The 12,666-nt window shown below is 37.1% G+C and overlaps 1 pseudogene; it reads left to right on the forward strand.

Annotated features, from left to right (window-relative positions):
* The first annotated feature begins 9,791 nt into the window (after window positions 1-9,791).
* LOC138875430 (uncharacterized) lies at window positions 9,792-10,536 on the forward strand (annotated as a pseudogene).
* The last annotated feature ends 2,130 nt before the right edge of the window (window positions 10,537-12,666 follow it).

A 12,666-nucleotide genomic window follows, 5' to 3' on the forward strand; every position in this document is an offset into this window, starting at 1 on the left:
CAATTGAAAATCTGAGGTTTGAATCGGAATTTAACATCGGATTGGGATGATTTTTGTACGAGTGAACTCATGAGTAAATGGATGTTTGTAATTTGTGACTTTTACCCGCTTCCGAGACGTGGGCCCGGGGAGGATTTTTGGGTGTTTTTTTATGTTCTTGCCTTAGCTTTGATTTCATTAGTTAAAGTAGTTGTTTGTAGTTATATTTATGTTATGTAATTGATTTGATTAGATTTGAGCCATTCGGAGTTGGATACTCATGGAAAAAGCGTGATTTCGGATTGATTTGAGCTTGGTTCGAGGTAAGTGGCTTGCCTAACCTTGTGTGGGGGAACTCCCCTTAGGATTTTGGTATTGTTTGATATATGAGTGTCGTGTACGTGAGGTGACGAGTGGGTTCACGGGCTATTTGTTGTAAAACCCCCTTTTTCATTAAGTCTTAACTTGTTTTCCTTTGTTGAAATATGTTAGCATATGTTATTACCTTGATTAGGATAGAAAAGCATGTTTACATGTTAAATTGCCTATTCGAACTCTATGCAACATGTTCTAATGAAATGTTCTTGGTTTCCTTAAATGCAAACTTCGTTTAAACTGCAAATTCTTTGATATAACTGTTGTTTGTATTGACTGTGTTGCATATTTACTTTGGGACTACGGAATAGTATTTCGGCAGATCCTCATATACTGCATATTTATTTTGGACTACAAATTGGTATTCCGGGAGATCCCCCAGCACTGCATATTTACTTTGAGACTACAGAATGGTATTCCGGGAGATTCCCCTGCATATTTATGTTTGGGACTACGGGACGGTATTCCGGGAGATCCCCTGTCGCTATTGTTGTGTTCTTAGATATTGTTCTTCTGTGCTTATTTTCTGATTAAACTTTAGTATTTACTTCTTTACAATGATATTTCTTTTTGTTAAATTTTATCACATTAAAACCAGTAGGGCCCTGATCTGATCTCGTCACTACTTGATCGAGGTTAGGCTTGGAACTTACTGGGTGCCACTCTAGTGTACTCATGCCCTTTCCTGCACATGTTTTTCGTGTGCAGATCAAGGTTCCTCTTCTCAGCCATAATTCCAGTGATGCGAGAGATTTTAGAGACTTCGAGGTATATCTTTCGCGTCCGCAGACCTAAAAGTCCCTCTCTATTCTTCCTCAAGTTATAGATTTCCTGTATTTTCTTCGTTGATAGATTCTGGAGCTTAGAGACACTATGTACTTCTGTAGCTTTTGATTCATTATATTCCTGATTTTGGGAGTGCTTACGTTCAGTTCGAGAGTGTTTTATTGTATATGCTGAGCGGCATTTTAAACTTCTTTATTATATTATCTGTTAAATTGTTAGTTTTCGTATCTTTGTTTCATTTCCACACATCGTTAGTCTTCCCTAGTCGTAGAGACTAGGTGTCGTCACGACAGTTCACGGAGAGAGAACTTGGGTCGTGACAAGTTGGTATCAGAGTTCTAGGTTCATAGGAGTCATGAGTCACAAGACGGTTTATTAGAGTCTCGCGGATCGATACGGAGATGTTTGTACTTATCTTCGAGAGGCTGTGGAACTGTTAGAAAAAATTCCACTTCATTTGATTCTTTGTCGTGCGAGATTATTGACTTTGAAATTCTAAATTTGTGTCTTCTATTCTCTAACATATGGTAAGGACACGTGCCACCTGAGATGACCAGGCACCCGCGCCCCCTGCTGAGCCGCCAGAGGCCGGGGCCGGGGTAGAGGCCGACGATGTGCACGCGGTGCAGCAGAGCACCCGCACAAGCTGCAGAGGTGCCACTAACAGTTCCAGCCGGAGCACATGCACCTAATACGCCTACTGCTACTACTCCAGCTCTCTAGGAGACCCTTGCACGGTTCATGAGCATGTACAACACTTTAGCTCAGGCATGATTGTGAACAACTAATTTTTTACCACACCTAAATTATATTTTAGTATAAATATTTCTTTTCGGTCTAATCTTGATATTTTAAACTTGTAAGAACTTTTAACAGGTTTTATTTGAAAAATAAATTTACAAAAAAAAATATTCAAATACTTATAGAATATATTTAATTTCTATTTGTAAAGAGAAAAAGAATCTTTTAATTAGAATTTTAATAAGTAAGCTATTGTATTTTTTCTTAGTATAATTTGAACTATAGTGTAAATATTGAATTTTTTTATTTATATAGTTTTCTTTAAGCCTGAAAGTAAGTTAATATATATATATATATTACATTCTTTTCATTTAATAAAAATGGGTTAAGAAAAGTTACTTTAAAAAAGAAAAGGTAACTAACGATAACAGCAAGAAAACAAAATATAACAAAATAAAAATAAACAAAATTGATTCCTCCTATCCTAACTAACCTAAGGCTGTATTGTGGTCCGGGCCAAACGGGTCAGGGCTTGAGGCGGGCCGGGCTGAGGCGGTCCCGGGTCAAACGGTCCCAATGTGTGGAACCGGCCCATGGTGGTCCTAAGCCCACATGATCCCGGGCTAAATGGGCCGGGCCCGCAGGCCTAACGGGTTTTTTTCGTTTCAGGCTATTTTTTTTATCTAAGGCACTTTCTTGTAAACTATATATGTATATACTAGTATGAATTGCTTATATATAGCTATATAAATATATATAGTATATATAGTATGTATAGTATGTATATATAAGGGTGTATTATGTGTATATATAATTATATATTGCCTTATATATATGTATGTATATATATATATATAGTTTATATGTATTAGATATATATATATAGTTTATATGTATTAGATATATATATATATACACACACACACACACATATATATAGGCTATATTTTTTATCTAAGACACTTTCTTGTAAACTATATATGTATATACTAGTATAAATTGCTTATATATAGCTATATAAATATATATAGTATGTATTAGATATATATATATATATATATATATATATATAGTTTATATGTATTAGAGATATATATATAGTGCCTTATATATATATAGTTTATATGTATTAGATGTATTATATATATATATATATAATATATATACTATATCAAATTTAAACACAAAATAAATTGCAAAGAATTATTCAAGGGAATGTCTTATATATTTTACTATCACGACATTAACAAAGAATGACAATATCTTTCTTAGTCTTCCTCCCCTCAATGGAATGAGCACAACAAGGTACTAATACCACCATTAAAAGGAAAAAAACTAAGGAAGATGTGCCAAAATACAAGTTACATGTTAGTCTATGTATTATCTCTAACAAATCTCATAAATCCTTGAAGGTCCGGAGGAATTTCCGTTAGTGGTGGTGGAAAAGAAGCTTGTTCATCACCGCTTCCGGGCGAAGCAGCTTCATAAGCTTCATCTATCTCCGGTTGTGATTCTGCAAGTCCAAAATTTCTTCTTTCCGAATGGATCCAATCTCTGAAGAGTACTGATTTTTCCAAGCTCTCCCTCATAGACGCTCTATGATCACCGATTTGAAGTCTCGCTTGACTGAATGCGCTCTCCGATGCCACTGTTGAAGCTTGAACACTTAAAATATCTCGAGTCATACTTGAAAGAACCAGATAGTGTTTTTGTTTGTCCTTCCACCATTCCAAAACATCGAAGGAGCCGTCGGGATTCTCTGATTCAAGTCCCTGCGACAAATAAACTTGAAGCTCATTTAGTTGTGAACTATCATCAAAATTTTAACATTACTCCAATCTTGATTTGTAAGGTGCTCATCATCATCATCATCACCATCACCTACACGAGCATTATGCATTGCGCTTATTGGGTTCCTATATTCATATGCAACAACTAAACTTTCATACATGTAATTCCATCTAGTCGGACAAGGTTTAGGAACCTTTATTTCTCTAAGGCCAAATTCATCACATTTTTTAAAATAGTCTCTAAGTCTACTTCTACGGTTTGAATAAAAAAGCCAATTAAGAGCCATTTTAACCTTTTCAATTTCTACATTTAAAACTTTCATACCAGCACCGACGATTAAATGGTAAATATGACAAATACATCTAACATGAAAAATATTACTAAATGCAGGATTTAGTGTAGTTGTAAGCAAGCCTATAGCATTAGTGTTACTAGAAGCATTATCCATTGAAACCGACATAATTTTATCTCTAATGCAAAAATATCTACAAATATCTGCAACTGTGTTAGCAATAAACTTACCTGTGTGGCGTGAATTAATTATTCTATAAGCAATAATGCGCTTTTGCATTATCCACTCCTCATCTATCCAATGACTTGTAACAGTTAGATAATCACAGTCATTACCACTTCTACCAATATCAGTAGTAATAGCAATGCGACAATCTATATGAGTAAATAAATAGCGCAAATATTGTTCATATTCATGTTTATATTTATAAATATCGCTCTTTACGGTTGCGCGAGGCCATCCTTTATAAGTAGGATTAAAAACTCTTCTAATATAATGCACAAAATGAGGGTTAGAAGGAAAACTATATGGTAAGCACATAACAGTAACCATTTTTGCCAATTCTTCACGATCTTTATTTGGATCATAATATAAAATGCCACCGGTAACAGTGTTAATTCCCATTGAACTAGATTTGAACTTGTACTAGGGTTAACCGTACTATCTACACTTGTCCCCTCTTGCGTAGCTTTCATTTGTAAAAATCTAGCTTTATCTCTAGGGTGTTTCAATATGTGTCTCGTCAAACTACCCGTACCGCTACGGTCTCCAGTAAATTTATGAACTAGTTGAGACCTACAAGTTTTACACTTAGCCTTATTTTGTTCTCTTAGTTGAGTAAAAAAATGCCAAACAAGAGATGTTTCGGGCCGTTTAGAAGGTTGTCTATTAAAAGTAGGGGTTACTACAGGAGGGTCAGGCGGGGCATCAGTTGGGTTATTAATATGACTAGTAGGTGTATCATCTAAATCCGGTTGCGTTTCATCTAAATCATCATTTTCAAAGATAGTTTCATTAGGATAAAGAGCATTCATAACTTCTTCATTTAATTGTTGACCCGGTGCAACATCATGGCAAAATTGACTATCGGAAAATTGAAAATAAGGGTTATCACGATCAAGAATAATAGGTGGAGGAGGACGGGTAACAGGTCTGGATCGTGGAGCCGGGGGAAGAGTAATAGTTTGACTACTAGATTCACCAATTTTAGATTTTCCCTTACCCTTACCACCAAAAATATTTTTCAAAGAAAATGTCATATTAATTATAATTATACTAAATAAAACTAACAAAACTATAATATTAAAACTTAAGAGTTGGAACGAGTTTACCGAATTGGCGAACAACTTCTTGAAAAGTGAATATCGTTGAAGACTTGAATACTTCAATTCACCAACTTCACAATTTTTCACGAATTTGCAATAATAAAGTAAGCAATTATAGAAGAAAATTAGAGAGAGATTGAGAGATATTGATGAATTTGTGAGTAAAAATGAAAGAATGAGGGTTATTTATAGTTGAGAATTGGGAAAAAGTGTAATTATAAAAAGTTTGGGGGCCAAATGACTATTTTTTAAAGTGCATAACGGACCAATTTTGAAGCCCAACGATCAGATTTTAAAATCTAGCCGTTGGACATTTAAAAAAAAATTAAAAAAATAGCCGTTGGGGCCCGTTTGGTCCGTTGGGCACGGTTGAACCGGCCCAGGCCCGCCTGTCGGTCCCGGGCTCACAGGCTATTTGTGTTGAATCAGCCCGTCACGGACTTTTGCACCACTTAAGCCCAGACCCACTTGAACCGGCCCATTAGGCCCGTTAGACCCGTTTGGACCGCAGTCCTGGCCGGTCCCGAGCGCAGACCGGCCCACAGTACAGCCTTAAACTAACCCCATGATCTCCACTTCCCAAACTAATCAGATCTTTATCTCCTTGCCACTTCCTACTACCCCACGTCACTTAGCACACACATGCACTTACCCCACATAATCTTTCCACAAACACACGATGTGAATTCACTCTCTTGACATTATATAAAGGAAGAGTGCAATATTTGAAAGGGGGGATTTTTGGAAAAGAAAAACTAGAAAAAGAGGAAGAACGAGATTTGGGAGAAAAGAAACATCTGGGGAATTTTTTGAAAAACAAAGGAAACAAAAAGCAAAAGAAAGTAACGGACAGAAACAATTTAGTTTGGGTTCGAAATCATTGCGGCATCGACTGCTTTGGAGGGTTCATACGTCTTCTCTTTTCCTTCAATTCTGTGCGTTGTCACTGTTTTGCCGTATTTTCCGGCGAGTTCCGAGTTCGCCGAGTTCCCCCGGTTCAAGTTTTCCGTTTAATTGGTGATTCGGTTCACGTTCGAGATCCCTGTTCTTGGTTGCGGTTTACTTCAAATTCTCGTTGCCCAATTCCATTTGTACCCTGCATTCAAGCAAAAATTAATCAAGAGTTTTTCACATTCAGGTTCATATCTACAACCATCATCTCTATTTTAGTCCCATCAAGAATGAATTGAAGCCTTAGAAGAGCTATTAAGATATGGGTTTAAATTTAAAGTGGTATAAGAATTTGTTAACTCTCCATCTGTTTGCTTTCATGTCGCTATGTGTGTCATTTTTTTGTTTTTATCCTTTTCCGATGGATTCGCTTAGGGCTCGAATGATGCAGACATGTGTTTAAATTATAGTTCTATGTCGTTTGACGCTATTTGAGTTACTTTATGAGATAATCAACATACGTTATGTGATTTTCTATTTTAGTTTAAAAGGATAAATGAGTTTGGAAGGGTTTTTAATAGTTTTGGACTTTAACTGTTTGCTCATGGACTTTTTAGATAACGAAGACTTGATTGAATATTTCTTAGTCACTGTATAACGAAAGTTTTGTGGTATGAATCATTGTGGGCTAAAGTACTAGTAATCACTTTCTTATGTTTGATACTAACGGCTTGTTTGGATGGTTGTTGCCTATTGTATCGTATCGTATTGTTACTTTAAATACAATATTTGTTTTGATTGTTACTTAAATTTTATTGTATTGTATCGTTAAATCCGTCGTTACATAACAACGAAATGTGTCACTTTATGTAACGACCGATTTGGTGTGGGTCGCATCGTTACCTTGTCTTTTTCTCTCAATCTCACCCTTTATTATTATTAAATTATTTTATTTTATCATTTACCCAATCTTTTTATATAGTAATTTTATCTTGTATCATAATTTTTCTTTGTAATATTGCAAGTTTATTCTTTATATTGTTGGTGCGTGATATCATGAAACGATGTCAAACGACACAATCTATCCAAACATTGTATTTATCAAACGATACAGTATAATACAATACAGTACGATACGATACATTATGAAATGATGCGTAACAACCAAATTAATTCATTTTCTATTGTTGAGCTAAAATTGAAGCTTTGAAAGAGTTTTGTTATTAAATAAATGGATTCACTTATTTCTGTTTCAAATGGTGATATTCGGGTAGTAAAATATCATAACGAATTTTTCAACTCAGATTTGGTCTAATTTAGTTTACTTGCTTTCGAGATTTGGCCAGATTTTTGCATATCAAACATTTTTGTGCATTTTTGTGAAGCTATAAGTGCAATATTCTCTTGATTGATCGGGGTTGATTTTTTTTAAAGCCATTTGCTGTCACGCCCATCAGAGTAGTACATGATTTGATAGCAAATATTTGTTAAAATCTAAATGAATGAGATCGCTGGTTTAGTTATACAAAAATCACAATATGTCTTTAGACACGTTTTTAATTAATCAAAATATCGTGACTATGTACATGTTCGCATGACATGATTACGATTTCAAAAATAAATATTCATAGCAATAATTTAGGCACACACTTAATCGACTGTCGTAATTGTGTACATGTTCGCGTGACATGATTACGATATCAAAATAAATATTCATAGCAATGCTTTAGGTGCGCACTTAATCGACTATCGTAATTGTGTACACGTTCGCGTGACATGATTACGATTTCAAAAATAAATATTCGTAGCAATGCTTTAGGCGGGCACTTAATTGACTGTCGTAATTATGTACACATTCGCGTGACATGATTATGACTCCCAAAATAAATCAAAGTATGCGTTCGCGCGACTTTGGCCAACAATCCTGATAATTAATAAAGCGTGACAAATTTTGTACACATGTGCGTGCCATGATTTTAAACGCCCCCAATAAAACGGATTCACACACACGTAGTTCGCTTCAAGATAATTCCATAATGCGCAATTCAAAGCAGTAAAAGATAAAATGCACATAGGTGTTAAAATGCGTAATAAAATAATCTCACGAGGCCAGGTATATTTAAAGTGACCGTGCTAGAACCACGAAACTCGGGAATGTCTTACACCTTCTCCTAGGTTAACAGAATTTCTTACCCGGTCTTCTATGTTTCGCAGACTTTATCAGAGTCAATTTCCTTGAATTGGGATTTTAAAATAAATGGTGACTTTGGACACTGTAAATATTTATTCCAAGTGGCGACTCTATTAAAATAAATTAATCCCTTTTCAAATAATGTCACTTAAATTGGAAAAACTCCTTTCTTTCTATATCCCCTGGGAAAAAGGAGGTGTGACAACTCTGGCGACTCTGGTGGGGAAAAGAACCTAGAACCTGTGGTTCAGGGTTCAGAATTCGAGCTTGTAATGTGATTTATACTTGGCTTTATTGATTTGATGTTATTATATTTTTTGGGTCTAATGTGCTAATTGTCGCTTATTTACCGCTTTGATATTATTTAAATTGTATTAATCTGCCTTCTTAAACCTCCCTTTTGAGTCTTCTGAATTTATGGTGCATACGTGCGCGTGGCCCAGTTTTTTGTTAGAAGTCATACCAATTAGAACGAGGCTGGGACAAGTAACTAGGCCAGGTAGACTTTCGTGCTCCCGGTACGTTGCCCCCACCTCGGCTCGAGCTGTCCGCTTGGGTAAGCCAGGCCTAAAACACTCCCCAAGGATTTAAACCTAGAATAACATAGCCTCATGCTGGATCCCTAGTAGGAATGTTTGTTTGCATCATGTGCATTCGACTTTGGGGACTCAACACAGGGGTTGGGTCCGTCTAGGACAGGTATACCCGATAATTGCAAGACCATCCTGATGCATCTTATGTGCTACTTGTGCATTATGTTTGATTCGGCTTGTGCATGTTGACCGGTTTCTAAAAAAAATATAAAAATAAAAATAAAAATATAAAAATTAAGGGAAAACTAGAAGGGAGCAAACATGAAAGAGAAAATTTACCCGGTTTTTGAAAAATTTCGGTATTTACCCCAAAAAGATTATTACAAAATAAGCCTGAATTTTTTAAAAAGTGTCATCCTATTCCTGAAAAATTTACGAACTACGCGGGTCTGGTTCTCACCGGATGTGAGATACGTATGCAATCTCCATAGGGTTCAGCCCCATTTTTACAAAAAGAACTATAAAAAAAAAGAAATGTGTCTAGTGTTTTTTTTTCAAAATCAAAAACAAATAAGCAGACCCAGCTTCGGTTAATCCACAACCGTTTTTGTCGGAATAGCCTTAGAACATCTTCAAAATTGTCGAAGGGCTATTCTCGCAAGAATGGACATGTCTGTCAATTGGGCATCTCTTTTACCATCATGCCCATCCCGACCCTAAAGTTATCTTTGGAAATATGAGGGGCCATAATTGCAAAAATAGCCACCCTCTCTTTGATTTTTCTTAAAATAGAGTTATATGCAAAAGATTGTTTTACAAAACGAGTGCATCGGTTCTGTATTTTGAGGCTAATGTCAACCCTAACCATAATCACCCACAAGTACAAAATGAGCACTATCCAGAACACACCGTTGACGGTTGTAGATGGGTTTCTACTTTAGCTTCAGATGTGGTGGTATGACTTAGGAGAAGATGGTCAGGAATGGGTCACTAAGTATTTGGGAGACTCACAGATATTATGAAATCTAAACCACGCGATAATTTGATTGCGGCACTAGTGACTTTTTGGGACCCTGTTCACAATGTCTTCTGCTTCTCTAATTTTGAGCTTACTCCCATTTTAGAAGAGATAGCTGGATATTCCGGTTTTGGTAGGGATTTGAGAAACCAGAAGCTCATATTCCCGAAGGCTCCCCTCTGTACACCGATTCTTTGGTCTTCTGAACATCAGTAATCAAATCAGAAAGACCAACGTAGTCAAAGGGTATTGTTCTTTCTACTTCCTATATTCTAGGTTCGGGCAGCCAAATGGGTTTGAAATTCATGAACAGGGCCTTAGCAACAAGCAGAACAAGGACACATGGCAGATTCACCGTCGCTTCGCCTTCATAGTGGCATTTCTAGGGATCATGGTCTTCATAAACAAAGAGCGGACAATTGACATTCGCATAGCCAGGGTCATACAAGTCCTCACTACCAAAGAACATCACACTCTTGCCCTGATCATTCTATCAGACATTTATCGGGCGTTGACTTTGTGTAAGTCCGGGGCAAAAATTCTTTGAATGGTGCAATATTTTGTTGCAAATGTGGTTGATTGAATATCTCCGACAACACCCCAAGTTCATGTAGTTTGGTCCGAGCAAGGACAATGTCATTGAGAGTTATGAAGAAAGCATAAAAGATTATAATTCTCTAGAAGAGGTGGAAGCCTGGATATCCCACCTAAGATCTTTAAATGCAAGTCAAATTGAGTGGACTTTGGGATGACTCCCGGTAAGAGAGGTAATACACATGTCAGCCTTAAATAGTTATTTGCTGCTGTTGGGTTTGAGAAGTGTCCAGCCATATGCGCCATAAAGAGTTCTAAGACAGCTCGGAAGGTACCAAGTGGTGCTGATGACGAAGATTTGAGTGTGCAAGTGATTGAGCTACACCCCGAAGCCCCACTCCCTGAGGCTTTAATCCAATGAATTTGGAATGGTTGTCTCTACTCGAAAGATGATACCCAACTTCCAGATCCTGCGAAAGGTGAGATAGATCCGGGTTATGCTAGGTGGTTTGAGAAGAGATCTCGTGTGGATGATGAGCCAGAACACGAGCCCAAAAAGCCCGTAAAAAGGCCGCATGTTCAAGCCTTTGATGATAAAATCCAAGAACGGTGGGCTTGGGGTGAAAAAGAAAAGGGATACAAAGCAACTATTCATGCCTTAGAAGAAAGCCTTAGGAACCTCAATTTTGAGAAAGACTTACAAGCACAAGAAGCAGAAGGTGAAAAGAAGAGTTTGATTCGCGAGAATGAAGCCCTCCATGTTCGACTTCAACAGATGAAGAAAGCCTCTGAAATGCCAATGAGAAGTTGGAAAGAGTAGAGAACCATTGCCAATCTGATGGAAAAGATGCAAGATTATGATTCCATCTTGGCAAAGACTGAAAAGGCATTGGACAAAGCTAAGGAAAAAATCATACAGTTAAATGAAGAGGCCAAATCTAGTAAGGATTGCCAAGTGACGAAATTTGAAGAAGAGAGGGCTCAATTCGAGAGAGAGAAGGACCATTGGGTACGTTCAGAAGCTCAGCTTCATGCCCAGTTGGAAGAAATAAGAAGGTACAATAGTGAATATCAGCATGCAGATATTGATAGGGAGAGGGCACAGGCGAGACTCGAGCAGGCTAGACTTCGGGCTCAGTTAGAGTCAGCTTTAGATCGCGAGGGCCACATAAGAGAGATAGCCACCACTCGCCAGCAGCGAGACCAGAATTTCCAGTACTTCAGAGAGCAAGTCCATGATTTGGCTGTTTATACCGCTCAAAGTTATGTGAACTGCCAAGGGATGGATTATGAGAGATTTTAGGAGCATGCACCTACTTTTGCCTGTCATCTTGCAGTAGAGTTAGAGAGGATGTACCATACATTGGGGGTCAGCCAGGTCAAGCCCCACCATGAGCAGATGTTCCAGTGGTTGAAAGCAAAAAGATTGTGGAGTTGAAGCATAGTCGTAGTTGTTAGAACTTTTCATGTAGTAGTCATTTTTTAGTTTGAGTCATTGTTAAGTCTTTTAAATCCTTGTTTTTTTAGTCTTGTCCGAGTCTGTTAAGGCATTTCGATGTAATGTCCTTTCTGTCATTGTATTGTTTTATTTTAAAAAAACTATTATTTTTTCCCCTGAAAGAACCTATTTCAGAAAAAGAAGCGGAGGAATTCCTTAAGAAGATGAAAATGCAAGACTACCCAATCATTGATCAACTAAGGAAAACCGCCGCTCAGATATCTTTGTTATCTCTGCTTTTGCACTCTAAAGAACATCGCTGTATGTTGATCAAAACTTTGAACGAGACATATGTCTCAGAAAAGACAACGGTGAATCAGCTAGAAAAAATGGCTGAAAGATTCTTTGAGGTGAACAAAATTTCTTTTAGTGATGATGATTTGCCTGAGGAAGGGGCTGGGCACGATAAAGCTTTGCATCTTATGGTCAAATGTGAAGGGCATTATGTAAAAGGAGTCATGATTGATTGAGGCTTAAGTGTAGATATATGCCCTCTTTCTATTCTACAACAACTGAACATTGACACTAACAGAATTCGAACTAGTAGTGTCAACATCAGAGCTTTTGATGGTTCAAGAAAAGACACTATTGGGGAAATTGAACTCACCATGACAATTGGTCCGGTTGATTTTAACATTGTCTTTCAACTGTTGGATATGAATACTTCCTATAATTTTCTTCTGGTAAGGCCGTGGATCCATATGGCCAGAGC

Source organism: Nicotiana sylvestris, chromosome 8 (genome assembly GCF_000393655.2).
Source record: "Nicotiana sylvestris chromosome 8, ASM39365v2, whole genome shotgun sequence".
NCBI lineage: Eukaryota > Viridiplantae > Streptophyta > Magnoliopsida > Solanales > Solanaceae > Nicotiana > Nicotiana sylvestris.